Source organism: Myotis davidii, unplaced genomic scaffold, assembly GCF_000327345.1.
Source record: "Myotis davidii unplaced genomic scaffold, ASM32734v1 scaffold575, whole genome shotgun sequence".
Taxonomy (NCBI): Eukaryota; Metazoa; Chordata; class Mammalia; order Chiroptera; family Vespertilionidae; genus Myotis; species Myotis davidii.
Window position 1 is genome coordinate 5,785,499 of NW_006290306.1, and position 5,224 is coordinate 5,790,722.

Below are 5,224 nucleotides of genomic sequence, written 5' to 3' on the forward strand. Positions count from 1 at the left end.
TCCTCCCCGCGGGCTCCCCTGCCGCTCCCCCAGTTCCCCCTCCTCCCCCTCTCCCTCCTCCCCGCCCCTCGCCCCGCCCAGCGCCGCGCTGGCGGCCTCAGGTGACAGCTCACCTGCGCGCCTCCAATGCACCTGGGCAGAAAAAAAGAGTTCGCTCGCCTTTTCAATCGACCCCAAACAAGGCCTCTGTGGTTGGAGTTACGTGAGAGGAGGTTCAGGGGGTGAGCAGGAGCCGGAAGGCACTGGGTCCTTCCTACATGAGGGCAGCATAGACACTAAAAGCCCGCCAGACGGCAACAGCCTCCAACCTCAAAGTTCTCAAAAATCTCCGTGCCTCCATAGCCCCGGCTTTCTGTTGCTACATGCCTGATGGCTTCCACTCCTGGTGTGTGGCATCGCCAGAGGGCTCTGAAAGAGGGTTATTTAACAATTAAACCCCAGATGATGGGGTGAGTTTGCCTCCTGACAGATGGTTACTGTGAGTTCAGGAGAGCTGCTTTCCACACTTCTAATTCTCCGGCCAGGGTCCGTTTTCTCTCCATCGTGGACCTGTTGCCTCGTGGTACCTGGATCTTCTCTTTCTATCTGACTTTAAAGCGGGGCTCAGCCCTATGGCTCACACCTTGCTGATTGATCTATGGAAAACACCTACAGGCTTCTGCTTTAAGGGTTTATTGCTAGTGGAAAGACATGGGAAGACTAAAGGTGAGTCCTAAAGCTGGTAAAATCTCAGTGATAATTAAGTAAAAGATTAAAGCAGGACAAAGTTCCCTGAATGTGTGGTTCATGTTAGGGAAAGTTTGATTAGAGAATGAGGGGAATTACATTTAAAAGCTATTGCTATCCCTTGCCTTCCGTCATGACCTTGCTGAGATAGGCCGTGGATGCTATCCTGGGCTTCTCCCCCCAAATGTTCTTTCCTCCAGATTCTCAAATCATACCCCAAATCGATCTCAGGGCTGAACACCTCACATAAGTTATCTTACCTGGCCTTCAAGACAACCTGTAATTCAATACATGGTTTGCAGATACTTTCTCCCATTTTATAGGTTGCCCTTTTATTTTGTTAATGTTTTCAACATTGTACAGATAAGAGCCTGAGACTCAGAGGCAGTGTGGCCAAAGCAGGCACAGACAGCGACCAGAGGCAGGGCTGAGCCTGGCACTGAGGCACCTGGGCTCAAGCCGATCCCCTCCGGAGCCTCACTCCCGGCAGACCCGCTCAGAATGCAGCAGTGGTGTCAGCAATGTTTACTCAGAACATTCACTGTCTCAGTGGGATAACTTGAATTTTTGAGTCTTGACTCCCTATCTCATCTTTGCTCCCCTACATGAGGTCAGCAAGGAGGCCAACCCCATCGAGGCCCCAGAGGCCCTATAACTCAAGATGTTTCACTGTGAAGAGGGCTTCCCTGGCCTAAGCCTGACAGGGCCTTTAGATTCAAAATCTGCTGTCTTCGTGTTATCCTAAAACTACAAGACCAAAGGGAAAGGCAATGAGCATTTATTTGTGACCCAAAAGAATAGCTTTGCAGGAAACACTGATTCAGGTAGAAGCCCAAATAGTGTCCCCAATAGGAAGTGAATGCAAGGGATAGTTATGGGAAAAGGGAAGGGAACAATTGCATGAATAGGAGGAAGAAATAGAAGGTGCAGAGAGGCTACATAGTGACGCTCATTCTAAAGAATGTCTTTAATTTTCAGTTCTAGTTACAACAAATAGTTGTTTGGGATACAGTGCTGCTTAGGCCCAGTCTGAAGGTGGCTTCGCCCAGTTTCAACATTCCAAAGGCTTGAGGAGTAAGACATGCAAGGCTGTTCCACTGTGATGGCAGCTTTGATTTTATTTTATTTTTTTAAAATATATTTTATTGATTTTTTTACAGAGAGGAAGGGAGAGGGATAGAGAGTTAGAGACATCGATAAGAGAGAAACACCGACCAGCTGCCTCCTGCACACCTCCTACTGGGGATGTGCCCATAACCAAGGTACATGCCCTTGACCGGAATCAAAACCGGGACCCTTGAGTCCGCAGGCCAACGCTCTATCCTCTGAGCCAAACCGGTTTGGCGGGAGCTTGATTTTAAAGTGGCTCCATTGATGTTATTTCTCACGGTTGGCAGAAGCCAGGGTGCACGGTGTGTTGTATGTTTCAGATTTGGTCATCCCTGAGCCGGTGCACACAATTCTTGTGTGTGTGTGTATGTGTACTGACTCACGACACAATGCCCTGGTATTATAGGTCAACTTGATTTATGAGTTTCACTTCTCAAATCACTCCATAGTTGCATGGTAACAGAAGATATAAAACATGCAGTAAAGGCCACTCGGGAGTCCACCGGGAGAAGAAGAAATTAGGCACATGATAACAGTCAAATGATGCCATTCTAGAAAATGTTAATTTTCTAGAAATTAAGAGAGATCAAGCTATGAGTTTAAAACAATAAAGGAAGAAAAGGCCATCAAGGGAGTTTTGTAAGGAAGTCTTTCTTTCCGATCATAATGGTAACCTAGTTAAATGTTAACTAAACTAAAGATAAATGGAATGGGGAGGAGGAACTCCTGGGTTTCTCATTTTGTTAGTCTTATTAAATACAAGACACGTCAGCAGAGTGGGCTGATGGTTATCACTGCTATACCACAAGAAATAAAGGGTATGGAATGCAGATACACCTTGTTAATCGGGAAGCTACAATCGCCACTAAACATGCAGTAGATGTCAGTGTGATGGGTGTCGAGTAAAACTGAAAGTCTTTGGTTTTTAAATTCCATATATAAGTGAAACCACACAGTATTTGTCTTTGTCTGACTTATGTCTCTTAGCATAATACCCGCTGGGTCCATCTATATTGTTGCAAATGGCAAGATTTCATTTTTATTTTATTTTTACTGCTATGTAATCAAACAAACAAAACAAAAACAGACTCATAGAAACAGGGACCACAGGGATGGTTGCCCTACTGTGATAGGTTTATACAATAAAAGGTGATTACTGGAATTAGTGGGCTGATCGCATGGTAAGGTATACAAAAGTTCAATCACTATATTGTACACCTGAAACTAATATAACTAATATAATATTGTACAGAAACTATACTTAAACCAAAAATAATAAATTTAATGATTTTTCCATTTTAAATAAAGACTGAGAGACTTTATTTAAAAGTCGATGAAGAGAGCTGAGCAGGTTGGCATGGTAGCTTCATGGCTCCAGCAAGCTATTCTCCAGCAGTGCAAGCCACACATGAAGCCCAAGAAACAAGCAGATTGCCTGGCTGGCATGGCTCAGCAGTTGGGCATCAACCTGTGAACCAGGAGGTCATGGTTCAATTCCCAGTCAGGGTACATGCCTGGGTTGTGAGCTTGATCCAGATGTGCAGGGGGCAGTCAATCAATGATTCTCTCATCATTGATGTTTCTATCTCTCTCTCCCTCCCCTCTCCCTTCCTCTCTGAAATCAATAAAAATATATCTATATATATAAAAGGCTAAGCAACAGACCAACCAGCCAACCAGCCGACTAGCTGGTAGGTATGACACACACTGACCACCAGGGGGCAGATGCTCAATGCAGGAGCTGCCAAGCAACAGCAACTTTGCAGAGTGCCCTCTCGCACTCCAGAGCCCATCAGGGGATATCGGACTGCCAGTTTCAGCTGGATCCCTACAGGCCAGGCCAAGGAACCCCACCTGCTGGAGCGACCCCACTCACTCCCTCACTCTGCAGATGCCCTTCGAGCCCCAGCATTGCCTCAGGTTGCGGCTGGCCAGGGAGGGACAGCAGGAGATTGGCTCCAGGGCATGTACGACCCCTCTTGCCCAGTCCCACCCCACTGGCCATCTTCTAATTAATTTCCTTTTAATATGCACGAATCCATGCATCGGGCCTCTAGTATATACTCCAACACTGCAAGTATGTATATAAAAAGAAACAAGCAGCATAGTAATCTGCACACAAAGATTTATTGTCACCTGAGGAAATGTCAGCACGCAGCCCCCTACACACAGAGATTTATGTGAGTGAATATTTCCCCTTCTTCTGTTGAAGGAGAATAGGTCCTTTGCCTTATATTTTCTGACCTTGTGACTTTACGCCATCGTAAATACCCTGTTACATGCTGGCTTTTTTCTAGAATGGATCAGTATTCTAAAAAGTGTTAAGGTACTAAATACTGGATGCTAATCTTAACTTTATTTTTTATTTATTTTTTCTTTTTTCAAATTAAAGAGTCACATTTATTGCAGTCCGGGACTATGAGGGGCCATTCCCCAAATCTCATAGCAACAAGATGGTCAAAGCTCCAAGGTTATATAGGCAAAAAATCACAAAGGTATTGATTACATCCCAGGGTTTGGAATGAGGAACCTGGTTCACAAAAAAAAAAAGCAGTTTACAGAAGTGGAATTAAGCACGTTATCTAAATTACAGTTTTGGGTCTAAAGCCCTTGGATAACCTGGGTTAAACTTAGGCATGTTATCTAAATTACAGTTTTGGGTCTAGAGCCCTCTGACCTTGGGATAACGGTGCTGTCCTTCCCAGGTAAAGGAAAATGTGCTTTCTAAGACCAGTATGACCACAACCCATGGAATATTCACATTACAATCAATCGAATGGGATGATTTATACAATTCAGAAAATCAAAGTAACTTTTCTATTGTTAAGAGTTCCTACAGTTACCAAGTGCCCGAGTGCCACGGTCCCCGTCAGTACTGTCCTCACTGAAGTCCAGTTCCCCTCCTGTGGGCGTTGAGCCTCCTCCTGGATCTCCTGGGTGAGGCCGCTGGCTGCCGGGATCAAGGCCATTTCCTGGTGCAGGAGCTGGGAGTGGTGTAGCCAGGTCTGAATGCTGTCAGCAGGGCAACAGTGTATAGTTCTTTCCAAGTTGGGGTGAGTCCTTGGATCCTTACCCACACTGAGTCCCCAGGCTGGAAAGGATGTACAGGGTTCGAGGTGGGCACTGGCAGGGCGTCTTGAACAAGCTTATGGGTGGCTCTCTGGGTATACTGCAGAGCCTGCAAAGACTCTAGAGGATTTTCAGGTGACTCCGATGAATTTTTTTTTTTTTAGGGACGAGCCAATGTCCCCTGTCCACTAGCTGGATCCGAAGGGGAGTTCTTTGGGGCCCTGGAACTTCTCAGGGTGCGCACCCCCTAGAGACCCCTCAGTCTCCACAAACGGCTCAGGGAAGTTCGGCCTCCCTTTGTCGCTAATCTTAACTTTAA

The 5,224-nt window shown here is 45.9% G+C and overlaps 1 long non-coding RNA gene across 1 annotated transcript in view; it reads left to right on the top strand.

Annotated features, from left to right (window-relative positions):
* The window catches only part of LOC107183025, a 14,035-nt gene extending 9,183 nt beyond the window's left edge, over window positions 1-4,852 (top strand). Inside the window, exons 2-3 of the long non-coding RNA XR_001513804.1 lie at window positions 2,752-2,757; window positions 4,676-4,852. This is a non-coding gene — a long non-coding RNA (uncharacterized LOC107183025). The remainder of the gene's footprint in view (window positions 1-2,751; window positions 2,758-4,675) is intronic.
* Window positions 4,853-5,224: the final 372 nt, after the last annotated feature.